This window comes from Ambystoma mexicanum, chromosome 2p (assembly GCF_040938575.1).
Source record: "Ambystoma mexicanum isolate Mex_15411 chromosome 2p, UKY_AmexF1_1, whole genome shotgun sequence".
Classification (NCBI taxonomy): domain Eukaryota; kingdom Metazoa; phylum Chordata; class Amphibia; order Caudata; family Ambystomatidae; genus Ambystoma; species Ambystoma mexicanum.
In genome coordinates, this window is record NC_090923.1 from 1,234,711,009 (window position 1) to 1,234,724,174 (window position 13,166).

The following is a 13,166-nucleotide window of genomic DNA, read 5'->3' on the forward strand; positions in this document are numbered from 1 at the left end:
AGAGATGAGTACAACATTCCTGGCTCCAGGGACAGGGAGCCACCTGCAAAATAGCAGAATAAATCACCACGAATTGCAGACAGAAAAACTACATTTTGCGGTCTTCACCCATGTGATCTGGTCGAGCCGAACAATAGCAATCTACCCATGGTGGGAAGAGGAGCACTTCCCAGTGAAGCAGACAAGAACTGATACATGTTTTGTTTTACAACGTTGCAACCTACAGGCACGCTGCAGGGCAAAGTGGTTATACCAGTAGCAATAATGGGGACACGTCTTTCTCATCACCTTGAGAAGGTACTTGGAGTGCTGTGTGGTGTTGATGAGCATTGTTGATAATCGTTGGAGTATTGTTGAGTATCATTGAAGTATTGTTGAATATTGTGAAGTTTAGTTGAGAAAGGAGCGTAGGTACATGTTATTTGTTTGTGGTTAGGGAACATTCGATCTTGAGGTAAACGATTCAGGTGGTTAGCCTAGACTCTTATTTATTTATTTTATATTTATAAAGCGCTCACACAGCCCGCAGGCATCGAGGCGCTGTTACAGGAATTGTTTGTTTTTCTTAGTTGCATATGTTTGGTTGTCTTAGTTACGTATTTATAACGCGCTTAAACACCCAGAGGTTTCTAAGCGCGGACCCGAGGATCGAACCTGTTGTTGCTTCGTGTCGTTTTGCTTCCAAGACGCGCACGCTGCCGCTGAGCTATCCTCCCGGGACAGGGATAGACTATTAACTTAAGGGTACAGATGACAGGAGTTATGTAAATATTGGATTTCCTGTGGATCGGACAATTTAGCTCGGGTCATGGATGATGGTATCCATGAGTGTAGGATTTAGCATTTGAGGCTAGCTTGAACTGCGGAAGGTGTTCTTCTGGTGAAGTCTTGCAGAGCCGTTTGACTACAAGGCGATGCTGTAGGTATAGATTGAGAACATGAAATATTGGTATCCCTTGTTAGGAGGCAGGACGACGGCCATGAGTATATGTTTTTGGGTTTGTGAAAATGTGTTTGTAATGGGACAATATTGTTGTGAGCTCTATTAGTGATTTACGCACTGAAGATGTGACGACACCAGTGAGATATGCGTATAGGAGTAGGAGAGCATGAGAAGGTGCATAATTCAGTTATGACAATCAAAAATTGATGGAGTAGGCTGTTCTGTGGTGGTGATAGTTGCAGAAGGGAGGTGCACGGAGCACGCCTCAGAAATTGGTTCGGAGCCAGCGAGGCTCGTGACTTTGAAAAAACTGGCATCTGTAAAATTGAAGAAAAATAAGAGAAACTGTATTTTTGTGTCTGAATAATAGTGGAAGGGTCAAAAACCTTGACTTGAGGCCAAGTAAGTATTAAAAAGCAATATATTGTGGTAAAGGTGCTGGGGACATGCCTCTCAGGCACCTATGCAAGCCCTTCTGCGATATGAGTACAAGATTTGTAAATATAGCGCGGAATGGATGAGAAGCACAGAAGGTAAATTGTCTAAGCCATGGCCAAAGGGCGGGAGCTTCTCCAAATATGTGCAGCAACCGTTAAACACACACATACAAGAGGTTTATAATGGGGAAAAGTTGAGCAATTTTATGGTGATAGTTGAGCTCTGGAAGATGTTTTAGGACAATGAAGGGGATGTGGCACAGCAGCAATGGATGCAGAGGCAACAGGAGTCCCCTGGCAATAAGCACATGGGGACAAAGGGGCTGCAGCAGGAGCCCACAGACTATATCCTATACGAGGATTAAGAGCAGCAGATGGGTGCACAAATCCAATATTCACACCTCTACCATACACCAAGGAGGAGGGGCAGAAAGGGGTTGCACCAGCAGGCGGGGGATCAACGAGTGCCAGAGGTGGTAAGGGTGTGCGCAGCGAGACGCACACAAGTTCATGGGAATGTGACCTGGGAACAGAGGAAAGAAGGGAGGGGCTGGAGAATATAGTATCGAACAAGTGGGTAGGAGGACAAGTACTCCTGAAATTAGATGGGAAGGCAGCGGGAGAAGAAGGAGGGGCGAGTAAGGAAGTAGTTGGTTGTAAAGAAAACAGGCACGCATGAGAGTGGGCAGAGATAATGTAAGAGGCAGAGAGACAAGAAATACTCGAAAAAGGAGGAAAGCGAGAGTGCAAAGAGAAAATCAAAAGGCAGAAGAGAAAGAGCAGGAGTAGTGAGAGAGGAGCAGAAAAAGAGAGCTCGAAGATATAGCAAGGAAAAGGGAGGAAGAAGATAAGGAAATGCAGGTTTTGATAAAGAGGGAGAGGAGGTAGTTAGAAGTAGAGCGGCTCATAAGAGAGCGCAAACGCAAAGAGAATGATGAACGCTCAGCGAGAGACATAAGACTAAGGTTGGGATTAGCATGTTTTAACGATGACGAAGGAAGAGACAAGCAGGTAGGGCGAGATTGCGGCAGAAAAAGTGATAGGGAAGCAACGCTCCCAGACAAACTCAATACTGGCGGCTGCATGAGGGGGGACTGCAAGAACTTAATCGACATAGAATGGGGATCACCAGGAGCACCAGCACTGAGGAGACTGAGCATTCATGACGATATCGACAGGAGTCTGACAATGACAGTAGGGAGTGAGGATGAGGGAGCAGAGTGACCTGTTTGTCAATCAACAGGGAAGCACACCGATTGAAGTTCAACATGGGGAGCAGACAAAGACACAGGGGGATTACAGGGCGACATGGATGAGAGACCACGTTGGTCCAGGGTTACATCGCACAGCATGGATAGCAGTGTAACTCTGTATACACAGAGGCTTAGGGACCTTCCACTACGAAGGAGGGGAGAATTGGCAAGGGCATTCACTGCCACCAAAGACACCGGGAGACTGGATGGGAAGGTTGGTCTGACATAGTTCCCCCTACTGGAAAAGGGATGGCAGCCACCTCAGTACATACCTCAGAAACATATCAACAAAGACAATGTGAGATGTAGGCTACCTTCATTGACGGTGGGTATGGGGAAATTAATATACAAAATGGAGAGGATGACAGCAGGGCAAAAGTTAGCAGTAGGGGACATAAAAGTTTTACTAGTGGTGACCCTCGGAGAGGTTGCCGATGACATGTGGAAAAGGGCTGGATACCCAGGGGTAACCATCCAGAACACGTTGTATGATGGTTCACCATTTAATTAGTGCTGAGTGGCCATATGGCAAGCTCCACGGGCACAGTACCCAGACACGTCAGATATTAATGCGATTATGGCATGCAGAATGGGAGAAGACGAAGACCCCCTACAATATTTTCGGGCTATTCAAGAGTTATGGAGACTTGAAACATGAGAACCGTGGGACATGACAGTGGCATTATTCTATCATATACTATGTCAAGGGTTGTCAGAGCAGGTGCAAAGGCAACTAAAGAAGTTGGTGGGGATGGAGGCAAAACCATGGTCCGCAATTGAATTTACAATAGAACATTATTGCAGGTTGATGCAAGTAAGCGCAAGGAAAAAGTGTGAGGAAAGAAAGCAGGAGGGGGCGAAGTTAGGGCAGAGAAACTGTCTAAATACACCATGAAAGGGGCAGTGTTAACAAGCATGGGAGGACAGAGTGCCTCACAGACACAGTACGCACTACCACCCGTGTGAGGAGGGTTCATGGGGCTGGGGATGTGCAGCATGTGTTCCGAGGAAGAGGGGTAAGTGGGCCACCAAAGGGACATGGGCATGGGCATCAAATAGAGCAAATACAGCAAAGCCATGTATATTTTTTGGGAGGGTATTGCGGTTACAGGCACAAAAGGAAGCAGGGCCCAGAAGGGTTCTCTGGTGGGTATTAGAGGCAAATAAGAGAACCACCCCAGTGCTGGGTGTGTGGGCAGATAGGACACATCTCTAGGGTATGTAGAAGCATCCCCAAAGATTGGGGGAAGGCAATACCAGGCAGCATATCCAGGAGAACAGAATGAGTATTATGCACAGGCACAGACACAACAACAAGGACTGGCACCAAACGCATACCCGCAGACACACCAGCCCATGACACAGACACCACAAATGCAGGTGCCAGTGCAGAATTACCTGTAGATGTCCCAGGCACCACAGACACAGAATAACACACAGCCATCACAGACAGTACAGCAAAATGACAGGACACTGGCACGCACAGACTCCATGGCAATGACTCCCATTAGGAAACTAGGGGGGTTACTGTGGTGGGGGCAGGTAATGGAATGTCACTATATCGTCAATAGGACAATGTGGAACTCGTTTCCCCCTTATATTCGTCACACCCAAGATTATATGACATTCTGCAAAGCTCTAAAAACATGGCTCTTTCCGTAATACCAACCACGTCCTCCCGAAGCAACGGAACCATAGCAACCCGATGCCTAATGCTCAATGAGATCCCGAACATTGTCATCCTTAAATACGCCTATCAATTCGATAAGAAGCAACTGCATACCTGAAATGCAGAATATCGATCTCCTTAGATCATATCTCCATGCAAACACTCTCCTCCCATATCACTATGCCTACTCTATTCTCTACACCACCACTCACATAGAGCGCAGCTATACCCCTCGATCAATTCGGCCTAGCCGCTCACATACGAACATTACCCCATGAACACCTCATCACTCTAATAAAATACAGCTATACCCCATGACAAACTGGATTAGCTGCACTCGTAAGCGTCCGACAGGCCTAACGCAGCCAGAACCCAGTCTCGGTGGTCAACCACCTGACTGCTCACATTCAACTGATATCAATACAGCACACCTAGTGCTAGGATACAGCTTCCAACAGACCATTACATCAGCTGCACACATAACTGGTGCACCCATGCACCCTACGACACCCTACTCTCTCCTGATCTGGACTACAGTCTCCAAGGGCGTTCAACCTACCAGCGCTTTGAGGTCATACCAATGACATATAGAGCGCTATACAAATGCCAAATAACATAACATAACATAACATAACAGCCCACATACAGACCTGATGTGTTCTATCCTATCGATTACACCCAACCCTGTGGAGGAACCACGCATAGGGGTGAAGATAGGTGACAAAACGTACTCCTTTCTTGTACACACATGGGCGACTAGAAACTGCATCCAGGAGGGGAAGTATAGAATGTCAGGCAACGCCACGAATGCTCAGGGATTTTCTGGGGTGACAAAATTGGTTCCATTTACAGATGATATTGCACTTTCTATAGGAGAGCATGACCTAGCTCTACCCTTACTGTATTCCCGACAGACACCGGTAAACATAATGGGGAGGGACATCATGAACAAACTTAACATGACCACCTCATTTATTGACAAGGGGATAGTGTGTTCCACACCTGGGATACACCTTCTAAATGTGAGGGAGATTATTCAAGATCATTGTGGATGCAAGGTACAAGGGATGTGTTCTAACTTGATGGGTCCGACTTGATGGTCGTGCAGTTATGTAATGCCTCCGTCCCCAAGTATCGCTTGAGCAGAATGTAAAATACTGCCCTAGCAATCTTTGAGGCCACAGGTGGGAATGTCGTTGTCAGCCTGGTATTCGGAACGCCAGAAGGACCCCTGAGTACTGTAAGGCAAAGGGTTATAGTCAAAGAAACACTCAAAAAGGCACTTGCAATTGGCAGACGGAGTAAACAAGATGCAGTGACACCAGCTTACCTAAAAGGGGTGGAGTGTAGGTAAGGAACCTATGCAGGGGAACCCACAGCAGGCTGGGATGATGTAGTTGACACTCCTGAAAGCACCTGGTGGAGCAAGACTGAAGCCGTGGCAAAACGTGAAGCAATCCGAGGGTTGCAAAAACAGAAGGGCAATCCAAAAGCAAGTCCAGAGTACAAATAGGTGTCAGATGTCCGGAAAATCAGAGAGCACGCCAGAGTCCAAGGGTAATCCAAGAGCAGTTCCAAGAAGCGTTCCAGGGTCGAAGCAAGGAGAGAAAACAAGAAGCAAAGGTAACGCCTGGCAGTCCTCCGTAGAAGTAGCTGTGAAGCAAAGAGTCTTGTTTGCCGGCTTCTTTTGAAGAGGCGAGCGGTATCACGTGATGCATCACGTGACTGCTCGCGTACGTTGCGTGGAGCGCAACGCGGCCAGCGATTGGGGCTGTCGGTATGTCCTGGTATCCTGGCATCGCCGGCTGTGCAGGAGGCGCCATGGCAACCGCCAACGCGGAAAAGGGCGAAAAGAGGCAGGTCCGCCCAACATGGTATTCCGCCTGCCGTGTTTCCCCCGCTGGTGTGAATGGGAAATACGACGGCGAGAAGCGCCTGATGAGGGAGACAGGTGTGAGGGGGGAAGTGAGAAATGGGTTGTGTGAGAGGGCGTGACAGATCCCCCCCTCAAAGGCCCACGACCGCGTGGGCTGGAAGGATGCTCCCGGTGAAACCGGGCCACCAGGCGAGGAGCGTGAACATCCCAGGAAGCAACCCAGGAGCGGTCCTCAGGGCCGTACCCCCGCCAGTCCACTAGATACTGTAACCCGCCCCTGTGCAAACGGGAACCCAGAATAGCCCGCACCTCAAATACATCGGGGGACGAGACAGAGACCGGGGCAGGAGGGGCAGCCAATCGGGTAGGGCCAGGGCATGGTTTAAGCAGGGAGACGTGAAAAACCGGGTGGATCCGCCGGGCGGGGGGCACCGCCAGGCGCATAGCCACCGGGTTCGGGACTTTGACCACCTCATATGGACCCACAAAGCGAGGGAGAAGTTTGCGACATCCAGGGATGTGTAAATGGCGGGTAGAGAGCCAAACCCGGTCCCCCACCTTGTATGCAGGTGCATCCGCCCTCCTCCTGTCAGCAGCAGTTTTCATGGAGGATTGGGCCTCACGCAGGTGGACCAATGTTTGGGCATGGACCGAGACCAAATCTCGAGCGCAGGCCGAAGCAGCGGGGGTATCAGAGGAGGAGAAGTCTGGAATAGGAAGAGTACGGGGATGTTGGCCATAGAGGGCGAAGAAAGGTGAGAACCCAGTAGCAGAGTGCAATGTATTGTTATAAGCAAACTCGGCGAGATGCAAGAGGTTAAGCCAAGTGTCCTGATACTGTAACGTTAGGCAGCGTAGATACTGCTCCAATGACTGGTTGACCCTCTCGGTTTGCCCGTCGCTCTCTGGATGGTAAGCAGAGGAATAATGAGCATCAATACCCAACAGAGAGGTGAGGGCCCGCCAGAATCGGGAGGTGAACTGTGTGCCTCGATCGGACACCAAAACATGGGGCAGGCCAAAGAGACAGAAGACAGACCTAAAGAAATGCTTGGCTAAGACCGGGGCTGAGGGTACCCCCTTGCATGGTACGAAACGGGCCAGTTTGGTATAGGAGTCGACAACGACCCAAATAGTATCGAAACCCTGTGTACGTGGAAGGTCGGTAATCAGGTCCATGGAGACCGTGTGCCAGGGACGTGGAGGAACCGGGAGAGGAAGAAGAAGACCCAAAGGTCGGCTCCTGCGTGACTTGCCCTGGGCACAAACTGAGCAGGTATTGACGTAATTTTGTACGTCGCGTTTCATAGTCGGCCACCAACACCATCGTTTGAGTAATTCCAGAGTACGATGCTGCCCGGGGTGACCATTAATGGCAGCATCATGAGACCACTCCAACGCCAGGTTCCTGGTTTCACTTGTGGGAAGAAAAAGCTTCCCGTGTACAAAGGGCAGCCCATCCTGCATGACCGGATCCCATTCTGTTAGTGACTGTGGATAACGGGAGACCCACTGCCGTATGGTGGACTGTAAAGAAGGTGATGGTGTGCAGACACAAACTACATGAGTCTCACTCAACAAGGTTTCAGGGAAGGATGGGAGAACCTCCCCCCCAGGGGAACGAGACAGAGCGTCTGCTTTCCCATGCCCGACGCCTGGTCTATGTTTGACCACGAAGTCGAACGCGGCAAAGAAGAGATGCCAACGTACTTGTCGGCTGTTTGTACATTTCAGGGAGGCCAGGTCTTGGAGATTCTTATGATCGGAGAACACCACCGTCTGGTGTTTTGTGCCCAGGAGGTGGTGTCTCCAGGTCTGTAGGGCGTCCTTAATGGCCAATAGTTCTTTTTCTGTGACTGTGTAGTGCAATTCGCTTGCCGTGAACTTACGAGAGTGAAACGCAACCGGATCCAAATGACCAGTGGCAGGACATGGTTGGGACAGTACAGCTTCTAGTGCATAAGAGGATGCGTCTGCCTCGAGGACAAACGGGAGTTCAGGGTCAGGGTGTTGTAACACCGGAGCAGTGGTGAACATAGTTTTCAGGGAGTCAAAGGCGTTTTGTTGTGTCACGGACCAGACATAGGGGACTGAAGGGCTAGTGAGTGCAGTGAGTGGCGCTACAATAGAGGAGAACCCCGCTATGAATCGTCGGTAAAAGTTGGCGAAACCCAAAAATGATTGCAGTTGCTTGAGTGTGGTCGGAATTGGCCATTCGTTAATTGCCCGGACTTTGGACTGATTCATAGAGAGACCCCCAGGAGAGATATGGAACCCCAAGAACTCAACCTGACTGGTGTGGAATATGCACTTCTCGGGTTTAGCAAATAGTGTGTTGGCTTGAAGACGCAACAACACTTCCTTGACATGCGTGATGTGTTCATCAAGGGAGGAAGAGAAAACCAATATGTCATCCAAGTACACTACCACGTAAGCGTTCAGGATATCGCAAAATATGTCATCCATGAAGCGCTGAAACGTAGCAGGAGCATTACAGAGGCCAAACGGCATGACTGTATACTCAAACAACCCTTGTAGTGAGCAGAAGGCCGTCTTCCATTCATCTCCCTCCCGCATGCGTATGAGATTGTATGCTCCCCGCAGATCCAGTTTGGTGTAGATTGTGGCATGAGTGAGTTTGTCTAACAATGGGGTAATGAGAGGTATAGGATATCGTTTTTTTACCGTGATGGCGTTCAAACGCCTGTAATCAATGCAAGGACGGAGATCCCCTTCCTTCTTTGGCACAAAGAAGATAGGACTCGCAGCTGGGGATGTTGATGGACGAATGTGACCCAGACGCAGGGCCTGCTGTATGTATTCTTGCAGGACTCGCTCTTCTGTCTGGGTTAGGGAGTAGATCTGCCCCTTTGGGATGGGGGCGTCCGGGACTAAATCAATGGGGCAGTCGTAGGATCGATGCGGAGGAAGACCTTCCGCAGAGCCTTTGTCAAACGCAGCCTGAAATTCAGAATACTCAGGAGGTATGTTGGTCGTGACCGCCCCTATCATGTGAGTGTCCTGGGCGTCAGATCTGTCTTCTATGGTTAAAGAAGCGACTACCCCTAGAATGTCTGCGGGACCTGAAACCCGAGGTGTCTAGAGCAGACAGTAGTATTGGCATATTTCTGATTCAAAGGAGACTTGACCCGTGCCCCAGTTTATCAGAGGATTGTGCCTCTTTAGCCAAGGAATGCCCAGGATAACACCAAACTGAGGCGTGGCTATGAGATCAAATGACATGGTCTCTCTATGGACTTCCTGTATAACTAATTCCATAGGGGCTGTCTGTTGTAAGATTGGTCCAGAGGCTAAGGATGTCCCGTCTACTGCATGAACCGGTTCGGGGTGTTTCTTTTTGATCAGAGGTAAGTTTAGCGAACTGGCTAGCGCTATATCTATAAAGCAGCCTGTAGCTCCAGAGTCAATCACTATTTGTACTGCATGGGAGACTCCTGCAGCTGGGTTTATGGAAGCTTGTACCACCACAGGTCGGACGGGACCAAAAGCTGGATCAGAGGTATTTTGTATAGGACTCGCCTCAACCCCTGATCTCAAGGGCGAGTCTTCGGAAAACCCGGAACTTTGTTCCTTGGCCGGCGGGGACATTCCTTTACAAAATGCCCGTTGAGACCGCAGTAGAAGCAAACGTTGTCCGCCCTTCTGCGCTCTCGTTCGGCATGAGTAATAGGACTGCGTACTCCGCCGATCTGCATGGGTTCAGGTAAGGTGCCAGATGAGGTTGAAGGTGAGGTATGGGATAATCCTGCTTCCCCCTTACGTTCTGCCCGCCTGGCGTCGATTTGCAAGGTCAAATCGACTAGGTCGATATAAAGTGAGGGAAGAGAAGGCACCACAGATAAAGCATCCTTCATGGAACCACACAATCCCCGATAATAGATCACTGCTTTCTTGTTCTCTGGCCAGGAAGTCTCAGTCGCGAGTTGGTTGAACTTGGTGATATATTCAATGAGGGTGGATCGGCCTTGAGTAAGATCTAAGAGTTTCATGTCTCTGGATTGGGCTTTATATCTAGTGTCAAAAACCTTGGCCATTTCTTGGGTCAATAATTCGAAATCATACAGAGCAGGATGGTTGCCCTCCAACAATGGGTTAGCCCATGTGGCTGCCACACCCGACAAATGGGATAGAAGAAAAGCTGCCTTAGAGACCGGGTCAGAGAAAGCCTGGGGTCGGCATAAGAAATGCAGTTTGCACTGATTTATGAAGGTGCGATATTTCAAGGGATCCCCCTGATACCTCTCAGGGGCTGCTAGAGGAAATGGGGTCTGAACCACCACAGACGGGGCTGGCAGAGTGGGTGGTGTGACGGGAATCGTGTTTTGGGATGGGGCAGCATCGCCGAACTCGGCGTCAACAGGTAAGGGATGTCGTGTGCTTTGCATGGCATCAAGACGGTGGTTCAGTGCAGTGTTGGCAGAGGCCAAGTCAGTGCGGAGGGCAGTGGTAGCAGCTGCCATATCTGTCCTAAGCGATGTCACTGCTTGCATTAAAGCAATCACAGGGTCCCCGGCTGAAACATCCATAACTGGATGACCATAAAGCTTCACAGTCTGTTCTAACTTGATGGGTCCAACTTGATGGTCGTGCAGTTATGTAATGCCTCCGTCCCCAAGTACCGCTCGAGCAGAATGTAAAATACTGCCCTAGCAATCTTTGAGGCCACAGGTGGGAATGTCGTCGTCAGCCTGGTATTGGGAACGCCAGAAGGACCCCTGAGTACTGTAAGGCAAAGGGTTATAGTCAAAGAAACACTCAAAAAAGGCACTTGCAATTGGCAGACGGAGTAAACAAGATGCAGTGACACCAGCTTACCTAAAAGGGGTGGAGTGTAGGTAAGGAACCTATGCAGGGGAACCCACAGCAGGCTGGGATGATGTAGTTGACACTCCTGAAAGCACCTGGTGGAGCAAGACTGAAGCCGTGGCAAAACGTGAAGCAATCCGAGGGTTGCAAAAACAGAAGGGCAATCCAAAAGCAAGTCCAGAGTACAAATAGGTGTCAGATGTCCGGAAAATCAGAGAGCACGCCAGAGTCCAAGGGTAATCCAAGAGCAGTTCCAAGAAGCGTTCCAGGGTCGAAGCAAGGAGAAAAAACAAGAAGCAAAGGTAACGCCTGGCAGTCCTCCGTAGAAGTAGCTGTGAAGCAAAGAGTCTTGTTTGCCGGCTTCTTTTGAAGAGGCGAGCGGTATCACGTGATGCATCACGTGACTGCTCGCGTACGTTGCGTGGAGCGCAACGCGGCCAGCGATTGGGGCTGTCGGTATGTCCTGGTATCCTGGCGTCGCCGGCTGTGCAGGAGGCGCCATGGCAACCGCCAATGCGGAAAAGGGCGAAAAGAGGCAGGTCCGCCCAACATGGTATTCCGCCTGCCGTGTTTCCCCCGCTGGTGTGAATGGGAAATACGACGGCGAGAAGCGCCTGATGAGGGAGACAGGTGTGAGGGGGGAAGTGAGAAATGGGTTGTGTGAGAGGGCGTGACAGGATGCCAGCAGATGAGGAACTATTTTGATGTGGGGCTGAAATAATAATAATAGCATGGCTCCCAGGGATTCAGGGAAAAATATGGCACCTTCCAAATGAGTACATGTTTAGGCCAGAACTTCCATTATATGAGAAAGAAGGGACGATGGTACCACTAGAATAAGAGGCAGTAATAGTGGGGGACGACTGGATAGCAGTACGTGGGACAGATGATACAGTGTGAGCATGGCGATCAGTGATCGCTGTGACCAAAGGGCACAGTTTGACTACAGTCATAGATGAAGAACTGTTCAAAGACAATCGATCAGATCAGGAGTTAGAGTTTGAAATTAGCATTACATACTGGGTGAAAATACATTACAGAGCGGAACCACAATGAATGGTGATGATGCTACAAGAACAAATGACATTTCTCATACGAGTAGTGCAAATAAACTGAAGCCAGGAGCCATTTCACCATGATCTAGGCAATATCCCCTGTCCAGGGAGGCAGAAAAGGGTATTTATGAGACAATTACAGCACTAGTAAAGCAAGGCATCCTAATATCATTAGAATGACTGTGCAACACAGTGGTGTACCCTGTCAAAAAGGCATTGGGGAATAATGGCATTATTTTAAAGGACTTGCGCCCTCTGAACCACATTGTTGAAGCAGAATTTCCTTTAGTTCCGAATCCAGCGACAATTTTATGTAGCATACCCACGGAAGCTACCTACTTCACGGTCATAGATCTGAAGAATGCTTTCTTCTCTGTACCACTATTCCCAGACTCACAAGACTTAACTACGTTTTTATATTGAAATAAGAAGTGGAAACATACTACACTTCCTCAAGGATACTGTGAATCACCTTCCATATTCAACAGGGTCCTTCAAATGGACTTAGGAAATGTAAAGTTAGAGAGCATTGTTATACAGTACATAGACGACATAATGATTTACAGCAAGACAGAGACACCGTGTAGTTAAGACTCTGTGCATAGGTTGACTATACTAGCAGAAAAGCAGTACAAGGTAGACAAGGCTAAATTACAATATTCCCAGAAACAAGTGTTGTTTATTGGACAACTGATATCTCAAGATGGGCGAAAAGTGACACCAGAAAGAGTAGAGGCAATATGAAAGACTGCAAGGCCCACAACCATAAGACAAATGCAGCAGTTTCTAGGATGATTTAATTTTTGCAGAGCCTGGGTATTTGACTACAACACTTACACTATGCACTTATTGAGTGCACTGAACGAAGCACGAAACGGGGAGGGTACATTACAATGGACACAACAAATGACTGAGTCATTTGACAAGCTGATAGAAGCAATATGCACAGCTCCAGTGTTAGGGAACCCATCCTATCAAAGTGAATTCTTCTTAATCTCACACTCCAATGGAGTGGTTATGACTGCAGTACTGACACAAAAGACAATCATGGGGCACAAACCTCTAGCATATTACAGTGGGAGATTAGACCCAGTGATGAGATCACA